The sequence below is a fragment of the Elephas maximus genome, chromosome 16 (assembly GCF_024166365.1).
Source record: "Elephas maximus indicus isolate mEleMax1 chromosome 16, mEleMax1 primary haplotype, whole genome shotgun sequence".
Lineage (NCBI taxonomy): Eukaryota > Metazoa > Chordata > Mammalia > Proboscidea > Elephantidae > Elephas > Elephas maximus.
The window spans coordinates 68,232,070-68,246,497 of NC_064834.1; the positions used below are offsets into that span (position 1 = coordinate 68,232,070).

General features: G+C 43.0%; 1 long non-coding RNA gene across 2 annotated transcripts in view; it reads right to left on the reverse strand.

Annotated features, from left to right (window-relative positions):
- LOC126059593 (uncharacterized) overlaps nt 1–14,428 on the reverse strand; it is a 132,941-nt gene that overhangs the window by 105,302 nt on the left and 13,211 nt on the right. For both annotated transcript variants that reach the window (XR_007513459.1, XR_007513458.1), the window contains exon 2: nt 9,118–9,268. This is a non-coding gene — a long non-coding RNA (uncharacterized LOC126059593). The remainder of the gene's footprint in view (nt 1–9,117; nt 9,269–14,428) is intronic.

Consider the following 14,428-nt stretch of genomic DNA (forward strand, 5'->3'; position numbering starts at 1 on the left):
TTCAGAAGTTGTAGAAAAGGAACCAATGAGGAATTTACTGGCTAACGTCTTTTCTTGATGTTGGGATCATTTCTTTACAAGCCTGGCCTGGATTCCTGGGGAAATCCTCCTTGCTCACAACTTCACAGGAAATGTAGACACTTGCCAGCCTGGGGGGCTCAAAGGGGGCACACCTGGCTTTACCTTCCACCTATAGCTTCTTCTAGCCCCTGCCCAGATGTCTCCCGTTGGCCAGATGGAAGGGGGAAAAGAAGGGGCCTCTGAACGCCAAGGTTTTATCTTCCTTTTAAATAGAATAAAGTATGACCTGAGCTGGTGTGAAACCTTCCCGTAGGGTTTGGGGGAGCAGTTGTGGGGCTTCAGGGCAGGGGCTGAGATGTAATTGCACGGACCCAGCCCAGCCCCATATGGTCTGCAGGTGGCTGGGAGAGAAAGCGAGGCCATGACGGGCACCCCTCTTTTCCATGCCAGTTTGATTCTGGTAGTGGGGAGTTGGGGATGGGGTGGTGGGTGGCTATCAGTCTTCTCACCTACATCAGGTAAAGGAGCTGCTTGATCTATAAGATGTGTTTAAAATATATGTGATTATCAAATCTAGTTGATTGATAACAAAGCTTATGGTCTTTCAATTGCTCATTCAGTGTACCTTTATTGGGCACTTACCGTATGCCAGGTCCTGTTCTAGGTACTAGGAATCCAGTAAGCAAGAGAGGCACAGTCTTTATATGGACATGAAGCTACCCTGATGCAGGTGCTCCATCAGTGTCCCAAGCCTGGAATGGGTCTCTAAAACCCTCTCAACGTTCTTAAAACCACTAAAACTTTAGCATAAGGCTGCCAGATAAAACACAGGACGCCCAGTTAAATTCAAATTTCAGATAAAATGCAAACTAAACTCAGTGTCATCAAGTCGGTTCCGATACATGGTGATCCCATATGTTACAGAGTAGACCTGAGCTTCATAGGGGCTTTTTTGGGTTTTTATGGAAGCATAATGCCAGGACTTTCTTCTGTGGTGGCACTCAGTGTGTTTGAACTGCTGACCTTTCAGTTAGCAGTTGAGTGCAAACTGTTTGCACTTCCCTGGGACCTAAGTTTCAGATAAACAAGGAATAATTGTTTAGTTTAAGTATGTCCCAAATATTGCGTGAGATATCCTAAATTATTTGTTTATCTGAAGTTCAAATTTAACTGAGTGTCCTATATTCTTAATCTGTAAAATCTTGCAACACTGCTTTAGAAAAAGACATCAATGGATGGGAGTGGTGTCTTAGTCTTGGGTAGCAATACTAATTTTGCAGGAAGGCAACCAGAAAACAACCTTGTACCAGACCTCTTTGGTTATGGTATTTCATTAAAACCTCAACACAAATAACACCGGTAAAGAATGTGCTCCTTAGAACAGTCAACTATATGAGACCAAAAGGCCAATATTTGCCCAGAACCAAAGATGAGAAGGCAGGGAGGGACAAGGAAACTGGATGACTGGGAACAGAGAAACCAGGGAGGAAATGGGAAGAGCACTGACTCATGGCGGGGATTGCAACCAACGTCATGGGACAATTAGTGTAAGGACCATTGATTGGAAAACAAATTTGCTACATAAACTTTCACCTAAAGTACAATAAAATGTTCAAAATAATTAAATAAAACCTAAAAACAAGCAGAAAAAGATAACCTCATCGCGACTCCAGGAAGTAGGTTCTATTATCATCCCCATTTTGTCTATGGGAGAACAGAAGCTCAGAGAGGTTAAGTGACTGGCCCAAGGTGACCCAGCTAGACTCTGAAGCCCATGTTCTTCCATGGCACCCCAGCGCCAACCTGCTGGCTATCTTGCCAGCATCCCTATTTTCTTAGCTTGCCCTGGCTTCTCTCAGCTTCTTTCCCTCTTTTTCCAAGAGTGTTCAAGGAGAGATTCACTCTCATCAGATCAATGTCACTGCCATAATGAAAACCACCACCCAAGCCCGTGAAGGACAAGATCTGTCAAACTGTAATGAGAATGGTTCCGATTATGCAAAAAGCAACCTCATGCTTATTCTAATGTTACAAGTAAATATAAAACATTTAGAAATACTTGGCCTGGGCTTTTTTTTTTTTTTTTCAAGTACAGATGTCTGACTCCTTGCCAGTTTGTTATTAAAAATGCTACGGTGGTTTGGGTACAAAGATTGCTGTAAAAATAAAAGCTGATGCGCGTCGAGCACTCATTTCGACTTTGCAGGGAAGTCGGCAACGGTGAGGCCAGAGCAGATGGTGGCTAATGGTGGCTCTCGAGCTGGCACCCCAACATTCCTGGCTGTGTCCCTACCCTGCCAAAAACCCTGCAGGAGATTCCCATCGCACCTCAAATTCGACATTAACCTCTGAGCCTCTCCAGCCCCACCTGCTCCCACTCTCGCCCTCTCCTGTGTCTTCTCTGATTCACTGAGCATTTGCACTTGCTGCGTCCCTGCCTGGAGTGCTTGTCCCGAGCGCGTGGCTCCTCATTATTCATCCTCAGACAGTCTCAGCCCAGCTTCTCTGATGTGGCTGTCCTTCTCCTGCCTCCGGTCACTCTCTAGCATGTTACTCTGCCATTGACTCTATTTCCCTTAAAAAACCAAACCAAACCAAACCCATTGCCATGGAGTCAGTTCGACTCATAGTGACCCTATAAGCTCTCTGAAATTGTCTTGTTAACTTTTTATCTTTCCCCACCAGAAGGTAAAGCCTGTGAGGGCTGGGACCCTGTCTGTCTTGTTTACAGTGGTGTCCCCAGCACCCAGAGCAGCACTGGGCACAGAGTAGTTGCTCACGAAGTATCTGTTGAATGAATTAATGAAACTACCAAAGCACACGGAGTCTGGCATTTCATTGCCCACTCCGGGGCCATAAGCCAGAGGGAGAGTGGTGCCTTCTACAAATTTTAATCAACTCATGGAAAATACCAAAACTTGAGAGAATCCTGACCCTCTGGAAGCAATGATTTTGAGTCCAACAGGAATTTCCAGGATAGTGCTCCAAATTGCAGCAATGGAAAATGCTTTAATTGGCTGTAACATCTGCCTATGTGTAGAAGAAGAAGTGCATAACGGATAAAAACTGAGGGGGTTCAAATGCACCAACGTAAATATTGTCACCCTAATTACCTTCATAAGGAATCCCCGGGTGGCACAAGTGGCTAAGGACTTGGCTACTAACCAAAAGTTTGGTGGTTCGAATCCACCCAGAGGCACCCTGGAAGAAAGGCCTCAAGTCTACTTCTGAAAGGCTACAGCCTTCGAAAGTCCTATGGAGATCAGTTCTGCTCTGATGCACGTGGAGTTGCTGTGAGTTGGAATGGACTCGGTGGCAATTGTTTTGTTAATTATCTTCATATTTCAGGCAAATGTGCTGATATGATCAGAAGATTTTGGGGGCATGGAAGGGAAGCGCTTCCTGGAGGCTCTGCTCCTTAGTTTGGCATTCAAGTCTCTCTATACACTTGCTTCACTGTCCCCTCATTTCTTCTCCCACCTCCTTATGCAGCCTGAATTGCTGGTTGCAGCATCCTGGTCTCCGCGTGCTTCCCTGGTCTGTACCTCGACTCTGACTGTGCCCTCTTCTTAGACTGTCCTCCTAGCTGTGCATATACAAAGCCTACTCCCATTCAGGGGCCTGGTTCCAAGATCACCTTCTCAAATATTCTATCATATCCACCCCCAACCCCCCCCCCCCGCCCCGCCCCTGGCAGTGGCTTTGACCTCCTCTGAACTCATTCGGCATTTTTTTCCTTTTTTTATTGTCCTCATCACATTCTACTTGATATCAAAGTTGACTTCAAGCTCCTTAAGGACAGGAACCGTGCCTCAGTTTCATGTTCTCCGCCGCCCCTTGCACGGTGACTTTTGTCAAGAAATGAGTGAATGATATTTCTTGGGCACCTGCAGCCCCAAGTCTTTAGCTCTGCTCAATAATGATGCAGTGTCAGGAAGCTATGGCTGAGCAGAGTGCACAACTTTGCCTTCCTCCTCCCCAAGACATGAGGGAGAAGTGGCATGACGCACAGAACAGGCAGTCTAAACCAGTGTCTACCCAACCCCACATGTCCAGATGAAGGGTCCAGCAGATGAAACATTCAGCAAACAGACTGAAGTTTCCCTTTTCCATTCAGATATTTTCCTGTTGGGTGGCCAGAAGCCTGAAAAGGCAGAATTCCTGAGCCCTCTACAAACCTCTCCTGTTCCCAACTTTCCCAAATGTTTTATTCCAAAACTCTGTCCAAACAACGCCGACAAAATCCACCAAGAAACTCAGGAGCTAACCCTAAATACATGAGTCCAAGAATCAAGGATCCGAATGGAAACAAATACAAATACCTTATTTTTGCCAGGTAATGTTGTCAAATGTCTGAGCATGCAAACTTATTTCTCTCTTGTGGGTTGTCAATGGAGCATGCATCTCACACGGGATCCAAATTCACTTACAAAAAGTTGGTAAACAGTTTTGGAGAATTTCACACATATCAAGCCAAGGATCCTCTTTTCTGCATGATCCAGGAGGTTTGGAAATGTTCTCTGAGCAATGTGGTTTCAAAACAAGGCCCGCTGCAAGCTTTTGATCTGTCTAGGGTAGTATGTGTGCATAGACCACACTGGTGAAACGACCAGCTAAATTTAAACACTCCCCTCACGTACAGGGTTTGGATTTATTATTTTGTTTTTGGACACACACGTCTTTTACATTTCTGCATGTATAACCCACGGACAGGTAAAGTAGGAGCCTTGTGATGTTTCCAAGGCTAACACCCAAGTGCAGCCTTGGTGGCTTACATGCCATTGTCACAGCTTCAGCAAGCGATCACTGTGAGAGGTGAGCTAGTAAAAACATTTCCCTGAACTCATCACGGACTACAACAGAAGGAAACATTCCGTCACTGGGAAGTGACACTAATATATTCTATTAGAATGGCTTATCATGTTCAAGAGCATATTAAAAAGAAATGTTTGGAGAGGGGATGCCATAGCGTGGTGTGATGGATTGAGAATTCCTAATTTGGAAAAAATGCACCAAGACAACATGACTGATGTGAATGACCTACTTTACTTTATAAGAAAGTATGAGTTGCCCCGGGCCCATGGGTACACATATTTGGAAAAAGTTGCTTTTTTCCACATTAAGTTTTTATTAACATTTTCAAAAGAGCAGAAACACCATAGAAGGATATAAGTTGCAACTTGTCAATGCAGATGTGTCTGTAGTCATTCGCTGCTGAGAAAAACTTCTCCCTTGCTGGAAGGGTTTCTGAATTGAGCAAGTTTCTTGCCAAGACAGCACCTGACGGGGGGTGGGGGGGAGGTATGACACCTTTTTTCCTGATAAGAAATGACAGGGAAGAGGTGTTTTTGTTGAAAGCACAAACAGGTCTTCTGCTCCTTGTAGGTAGCAATCTCTAAGAATGATTAAGACACCATGGTGCTCCCTGGCCACCTTTCTGCTGGAGGGGACAAAGGACAGAGGCTGAGTTAACCCACTCCTTTCTACCTTTGATGATGGAGCCCAAAGCTGGGCCCGAAGCCTCACCACCAGATACAGCTGTTGCTCTGGAAGTCAGAAGTCTTGGGCTGACCCTGGGTGACAGAAGGAGCAGCAGCTGAAGGTCTGCCAGAGGGTTGACGGCTGACAAACTCTTCCGTGGCCTTTAAAATGATGCTGCCAGTGAGTTTAAGAATTTAAATGCCTGTGTTACAATGTTTACTAAAGGAAGTGTGATGTAAAGAAAAAAATATGTATTCAAAAGTAGAGGGGGGAGAGTCAATTGGTACAAGCTTTCTGGTGGGCAATTTGTCAATGCGTAGAAAAAGCCATAGAATTCCGTCAACCTTTAGACCCAGCAATTCCGCGTCTAGAAATGTATCCTAAAGAAAGAATCATGAACATGCACACAGATTTAGCTAAATAAGATGTTTACCATAAAAATTATTTACAACATTGAGAAATGGACTCTATCTAAATGTCTGAATTTAGGAGATTGCTTAAATAAATTTACACAGTTACTGCAGTCATTAAAATGATAATATAGAAGAATAATGTGGCCCAAAGGTTTATAGTATTTTATTAAGTGGGAAAAGTGGGTTATAGAGCATTATGTATATTAAGGTGCTATTTTAAAAACTACACGTGTCTACTTACTGCAGCAGATATATGTATAATGTTACATATACTATAATGTATATTTTTTCAGTGACTTGAAGGATACTCACCAAAATGGTAAGAGTGATTTTTTCTGAACAGTAGGTTTTACGGGTACTTTTTGCTTCTTTTTATTTTCTACGATAGACATGCTTTAGTTTGGTAATAAAAACCAAAACCTGTTCCCATCGGGTCGATTCTGACTCAAAGCAACTCTATAGGACAGAGTAGAACTGCCCCATAGGGCTTCCAAGGAGCAGCTGGTGGATTTGAACTGTCGATCTTTTGGTTAGCAGCCGTAGCTCTTAACTACTGCACCATCAGGACTCCACAGGAGTAGAAAATATTTATTAAATGGAAAATCCAAGAAACTCAACTAGTGTCTTAAAAGAGACAATAAGAGAGTTCACAAGGATTCCCAGACACTAATAGTTTTCTCATATAATAACAATAACAAGATAAAAATATAAAAGAAAGCAGAAATCACTCACAAAACTGAAAATGCTGTGACTAATCCATACAATCAATATTTAAGACCTGTTTTTAAGCCAGAGCTTTGAACTGGTTCATTCTGATTTAAACTCCTGCTAAGAATTTGCATTTCCACCCCCAGATATACTGAATCAGAATCTACATTTTAACACGATCCCCAGGTGATTCTTATGTATAATAAATTTTGAGACCCACTGCTCCACTAGTGGTTCTCAGAGCTGGTCCCTAACCAGCAGCATTAGCATCGCCTGGGAACTTGTTAGAAATGCAAATTCGCAGCAGGTGTTCAAACCGGAATGAACCGGTTTGAAGTCCTGTTTTAAACAGATACTGAAGCACTTCAAAGAAAATGTAAATTAAGTAAATGTACCGTGTTTCTGGTTCACAAGACTAAATATTGTAAAGATTCCAATTCTCCCCCAAATTAATTTATAAATTATAGGCAATTCCAATTGAATTTCTAATTTTAAAACTGCCAAATTAATTCTAAATATTATCTAGAATGATAATTATATGAGAACTGATAATTTTTATAAAAGGAGGAAAATGAGAGAAGGTTTGCCTTATTGAATTTGAAAAGATATTACAAAGCCACAGTAATTAAGCAATATGATGTTGTAGGAATATCAAATAGATTAAAAGAATAAAATAGAATGTGGAATAGAATAAAATAGGTTATGAAATAAAATGCATATGTGGGAATCTAGTGTGTAATAAAGGTTATATTTCCAGTTACTAGAGAAAGAATAGATGGTTTCATAAATAGTGTTGGAATAATTGGTCAACCATTCAGGGGTGGGGAAGTAGGCCTCCATCCCATGCCATAATCACAGAAAAAAATTCCAAATAGATTAAAAATGTACACTTTTTTTTTAATTATAGAAGTTATAAGAGAGACTAAAGAATAACAGTTCCATAATGTTGAGGACAAGAAAGCTCTTTCTTGAAAAGAGAGAAACCACAGAATTCAGAAAGAAAAAAACTAACAATTTTGTTTGCATAAATATTTAAATCTTTGGTATGGGAACACACTATACGTAAATGGCAAGCTAGGAGAAAAAAATGCAACTTGCAAGACAAGCAATAGATTAAGGGCCTTAATATGTAAAATGCTGTACTGAGATAAGAAAAAGATGATCACCCTGATAGAAAAATTAGAAGATACAAACAAGCTCTTTACAGGAGAAGAAATAAAAGCGGCCATTAAACATACAGAAATCTGTTCAACATTACAAATAATTTAAAATAAGAACAATAAAATAATATTTTCAATCACCACTATCAAAGTTTTAAAAGGAATGATCATGTTCAATGTATTGAGAAATACTTCTGATCCAGCCATTTAATTTCAGAGAATTAGCCCTGTGGAAACAGTCACAAAATGGTCCAGTGGATGTTGGAAACTCTGCAGTTGGATGACCCAACGAGGCTGTACTGTGCACTGCGGAGAGCAGAGCCCAAGGCACGACTGTTCAGGGAAGAGGGCGAGCTGTAGCATAGTATACCCGAGGCCATCCTAATTGCTGTTGAGCAGCGCACACACCCATTTGAACACTTCGAAGAATTTTTACAGTAGACTATCAGTGGGGGGAGGAGGAGAGAGACACTTTCACTTTTACCTTTTTCTCTTCTGTCACGCTTAGAAGTTTTACAACCATGTGTCACTTTTATAATAAAAATATTGCAAATCTGACAAACCTACCCAGCGAGGTGGAGTAACTTGCCCAAGGTTAGACAGCTTTTGAGGGCTAGAAGGAGCTGGGTCTCCTGATGCCCAGGCTCCCCGTCACCCCCAAAGAGCCCTTTCTTCTTGCTCAGGAACCTCTGGGGACCAAGGAATAGGATTTCCCTCAAAACTGAACTGGTTTATTGGATTCGTGACAACTCCATGTGTGTACAGTAGAGCTACTCTACAGGGTTTTCAAGGCTTTGATCTTTCAGAAGCAAATTGCCAGGCTTTCCTTCTGAGGCACCCCTGGGTGGGTTTGAACCACCAACCTTTTGGCTAATAGCGGAGTGCTTAACCATTTGCACTGCCCAGGAGCCCGTAAATGTCTTGCAAGAGCCACCTGTGGGGCTGTGGACCACCTCCTCCCCTAGGCACACTGGCTGGGTGGGGCCCACACCCAAGATGTAGGTTTAATAGGTTTCAGGGTGGGGCCTGACTTGGTAGTGATGGGCTTCTCCAGCCCCAGTTCCAGGAGCTACCCAGGTGGTAACAACTTGCCCACTTGCCTTGTGGATATACCTGTAGGCTCCGGATGGGCCCCTCCAGCCCACAAGTGGTGAGTGGGCCATGATTGGTGCCATGCTCAGCACACTAGGAAGCTTGCACAGCGGCCGAGGCAATACCATCCCAGGGCTGTTTGGGGCAGTGGGGGTGGGGAAGGTGGGGGAGGGCGGGGATCACAAAGGTGGGAAGCAGGAAGGTGCATCACTTCAAAGCGTCTGACGACCGCATCCACTTACATTTCAAAGTGCTTTATAAGTTGCTTTTCCGCCCATCACCTCATTTGATCTTCAGAATCATCCTCCAAGTGATGAACAAGCATTATTATTCTTCCCATTTTACAGAAGAAACTGAGGGTCAAGAGGCTGAGCCGCTTGTCTGGTCACACAGCTAGGAGGTATGGAGAGAAAATGAGTGTTTTGGTCTCTGTGTGGTGCTAATTCTCTGCTCTGGCCACTCTCCTCCTCCCCTTCTCTTCTGGGTAAACGCCCGCCCACCCCCAGACCATGGAAGCAATTCCCCTTGCTGAAGATTGGCCTTGCCAAGGGCGTCGTGGAGTTTTCTGCCACAGTAAAGGATGGCTTCTCAGTGTCTAGTATACCTGAGCCTCTTGCAGCCAGTTTCTGCTCCTTGGTGGACAAAGACTGGCGGGACTAATTCTCTTCAGATCCCAGAGAAAGGCACAGATCTGGGAGTTCTCTGACTGAGGGTATTTTCTTGTCCAGGAAAGGCTTTTAACCATGAATGCCCTGCTCTGTAAGCCCCACGTTTGATTTGTTCACGAGTGTGCTCCCAGAGTCTACCACAGTGCCTGGCATACACAAAGTGCTCAGTATAAGTTTACTGAATCTGTTGACCGGTCGTAAGGACCCCGGGTCCCATCTCCAGTCCTCCTTGGGCTCACCCTGACCTAAGGTCGTGCCTTTCCCTGCTTTGAGACTCTTTTCCCTGATATAACATGGTGTGAGTTGGTCTCTAAGGACCCGAAGGCACCCAGCATGGCTGGAGCTCTACCAGCTTTATTTTCAGAGCAAGGGGGCTGGAGGAACAGAGACTGGCTTTCATCAAGAGCCCTAGAGGAGGAGCCCTATACTTCTGTCCTAAGTCCACCTTTCTAGCACCTTCATCAGCCTGATTTCCCTAATATTTTTGCCCAGTACGAACAGTGATTTAAACCAGGGACTTCATCTCTGGCTTTTCTGTGTGTCCCCAGCGCCCGGCACAGTGCCTCGCAGGTGAACAAATACATGGATGGTGGTCTCCTCCCACAACAATTTGCCATAAGAAGAATCAGAAGTTTAGGACTGGAAAGAACTTTATAGGCTATTGGTCCAACTCAGTCCATTGGTGGCCTAGGAACAGCAAAGACTTGCCCAAGGTCACAAAGAGAGAGAGGCGGTAGAAGATCTGGGCAGGATTCGTGAGTTGGTGTCAGAGATGAGCCATAGCTAAGGTCAGCTCACTTGGCTGGAGTTGGTAAGCCACTTTTCACATACCAGAACCCCCACATTGGCTTCAGTTGAAGCTCAATTACTGCTGGGAGAGGCGTGATGCTCTCATAATGAAGTCGTATCTATTGCAAAGATCCTTGAGGCTACTTAACTGTGAAATAATTACATGTGCCTCAAAACTGGGAGATCAAGGATTTTTATCCAATATCCCACGATGCTCAAAAGGTTTCACTATAAACTGCAGGTGGGGTGGGGAAAGCAGGATTTCTGAGCCAGAACACCATGTTTCAATTCCACCTTTTATGTTTTGGCATCCTCTCATCTATGTGTATATATCTCTGTACAGACATATTAATACAACACTAAAGGAGATTAAAAGGTTAACAATTGTCATCCGTAATCATATTGCCATAACTAAATCGTACCCACATGCATGTGTGTCCTTGTTTCATTACACAAACAACACACAAAGGAGTTCTCATTGTCAGAAATTAGACAAGAAAGAACTACGCACTGTAGTCAGTACAAGTGTGTCCCCCGCCACCTCTCCCGAAGCCACACTGTTGTTAGCCTGGTGTGTATCTTTCCAGAACTTTCCTTTGTGTTTACTATCTAAGTGTACACATGTAACTATATATTAGTGTGTAGATACTAATTATAGTGTATGAAAACAAACCAGTAGTTTTTATTTTAAACATTAATGGGATCATATTATATATTGTTCTGGAACTTTCTTTTTTGCCCCTTAATAGTATGTCTTGGAGATGATTCCATGTTTCCACATACAAATAAAGACTCCCCCCCCCACCTTTTAATAGCTGCATGGTTTTCTATAATATCTAAACACCACAATTTTTTTTAACCAATCCCCCAGTAAGGGGCATTTAGGTTATTTCCAATTTTTTAAAAATATTCCAAAGAGTGAGTATACATAGTTTTGTTCAGCCATAAGCTCTCTGCCTCTCTCAAGTGGCTGATGAGTCTATATGTCAGTGGAATGTCCTCTCCATGAGGGCAGAGATTTTGTGTTTTGCTCACTGCTATATCCCCTGGCTCATCATAACTGCACAATAAATACCTGTTGAAGAAATGATTGACCAGCAAGAAGAGGGCATAGCCAACATCCAAAAACCATGGTAACAATTAAGCCTTTAATTTACAAAGGATTCACACTCCTCAATCATGTTCTATCTTCAGAACAACTGTGTGTCCTGCCTTGCTGTTGCCTTGTTGGGAGCCGTCCAATCTATTTCAACACACAGTGAGACCATGTGACAAAGTGGAACTGCCCCATAGGGTTTTCCAGGCTATAATCTTTACAGGAACAGATCACCAGCTCTTTCTTCCATGGAGCACTGGGTGGGTTTGAACTGTCAACCTTTTGGTTAGCAGCCAAGTGGTTAACGATTGCACCATCGAGGCTCCTTCCTGCATTGTTAGTGCTCCAATTTACTGGTAAAATGTGGGCCTAAGTCAGTGCTTAGGAGTCAGACAGACAAGGGTTCAAATACTTACTCTGTTACATACTAAGTGTGTGTCTTTGGAGAGTTTGTATAACCTCCATGAGCCTCAATTTTTTTTTATCTGTAAAACACTGATACACATCCCTCCTCTCAAAGGGTTTTATGACAAGTACATGTGGTAATATGTGTAAATTACCCGACATGTAGTAAGCACTTAATAAAGGGTTGTTTCGGTTACTGTCCCTTACACGGTTCATTCTTCCTCCCTACCTGCCTAGGGTCTCACCAACCGCCTGCCCACCGTATTTTACTGCCTAACAATTGCTGAAATATCTTACTGTTTCTCCTAAACACTCTTTTGGCACATCAGTCTTCCTCTACCCACAGGGATTTCTTGGGAAGACACCCAGGAAATATTTCCTTGCCTTTGGGTCATCTATATATAAGCTTCAGTAGCTTTTTCCTGAAAATCAGGAGAAAAAAAAAAAAAAAACACGTAGATTTTATGTCTGAGCACTTATATTAAATAATAGTTGTCTAGTTAGTTTCCCAACTAGACCATGAGGGCAAGGACCATGATTTACTACTGTAAACTGCTAATCCTGTTAATAACAGTCAATTGCAATTTCCTTATACATGGTAAGTGCTCAATGTATATTGGATGAATAGTCCCTAAATACTATAAATACCTGCTTTTCAGTGGTCCTGGGAGCCCTGCTGGCACAGTGGTTAAGAGCTTGGCTGTTAATCAGAGTCAGCAGTTTGAATCCACCAGCTGCTCATTGGGAACCCTATGGTGACTTTCCTCTCTGTCCTGTAGGATCACTGTAAGTCGGAATCGACTTGATGGCAACGGGTACTGACCATACTTTTAACGGCACAGTGCCTCTTAACCCACTCTGCCTTTAAGACAGCAACTAAGCCATCCTTAGCCAGCTTCGCCATCTGGTGGCCGATGGGGGAATTGGTCTTTCCTTCTTCCCTGGCGTTCGAATTTATGCTTTTTCCTCTCACTACCGGGTCAACTCTACCTCTGACAGTCCTTCTCTTTTTAATTTTCTTCCCGTTTCCCTCTGGAATTACACGTATTTCCCAAATTCAGCTCCTTTATTTTATCTGAAAGTCTAAAAGCATCAAACAGCCAATCCTAATCTTGACTGGTAAATCCAACTGCAATGCTCTTATAGCGGTGAAAAGGAAAGGCATTTGTTTTGAAGTGAATCAGGCCTATAGCCATTGCCCTCTAAAGTATCCCATGACCCTTTCAGAGTCTCTCTAAAGGTCTTCATTTAATTCCTTATTCCATAATTCTCTCTGCTTAAAAATTTGTTTTCCTTGCCTGTATTATTAGTTTCAACTCATAGTGAACCCACGTACAACAGAACAAAACACTGCCTGGTCCTGCTCCATCCTCACAATTGTTGCTATGTTTTGAGCCCATTGTTGCAGCCACTGTGTCAACCCATCTTGTTGAAGATCTTTTTCTTTTTCGCTGACACTCTACTTTACTAAGTATGGTGTCCTTCTCCAGGGACCACTTGTCTGTCAGTTTGTCATACTGTGGTGGCTTTTGTGTTGCTGTAGTGGTGGAAGCTATGCCACTGGTATTTCAAATACCAGCAGGGTCATCTATGGTGCACAGGTTTCAGCAGAGTTTCCAGACTAAGATAGACTAGGAAGAAGGACCTGGTGGTCTACTTCTAAAAAAAAAAAAAAGAAAAATGGCCAGTGAAAACCTTCCCTTGCCTATCAACATTAATTTATATTTTCCTGTTTTAATTATGACAGCCTCCATTCATACCTATAAGATTTAATTGCACTCACTTATTTGCAAGATACTCTTCCTCTACTAGACGGTAAGTTTTTTGGGGAAAGGGATCGTGGACTTTTTAATCTTTGAATCCCAAATGCCAACGTAATGTTTGGCAGATAGCAGGTATGCTTGGGAGGAAAAGGGGTTATTGCTTTTCTCTCATTTTCTTCATGGCACACAACCACTACAAATCAAGTATACTTAGGTTCCTACCAAATTTTCAATTCTATATTTTCATAAGCAGACCTTTAATAGGTTTTTTTGGAGGAAAAACTGGAACCTTGACTGCCGTTCATAACATTAGTTCTAAGAGGGACAATGCTCTGAGTCCCAAACAGTGACTGAGAAAGAAATGGTTGGAACATAACCTGTTCGAAAGTTAAGGCCTTCTATCTTCCTTCCTGACTTGGGCATGAATTCTTATGAGGATTCATGGAACCTCCACCTTCATCAGGAAATACAGTGCCTCACTATTGACATGGTGGGGTAAGAGCACCAAAGAGGGGCAGTCTGGTAGATGGTGGGTCCCAGCAGGATCTTAAGCTTGTGTTACCCTTTTGAGAATCCATCCCTCTCAGCCTTCAGGCCTGCAAAGGACACTGACTACTAGAAGAGGCTGGTGGGGGGTGGAGGGGCGCATGCCCAGCATCCCTTTTTTCTGTAATGCTCCAGGTATAGTCTGTGGCTTGTCTTGGTTCAGCATCTCATGCTTTTAGCCCAGTTCTTTGCTTCTTCTCTTCCTCTCTAGTTCGGTCTTTTGCTATACTATCTGTCCAAGATTCTTTCCTTGCTTTCTTTTTCTTTATTGAAATATAAAAATTTA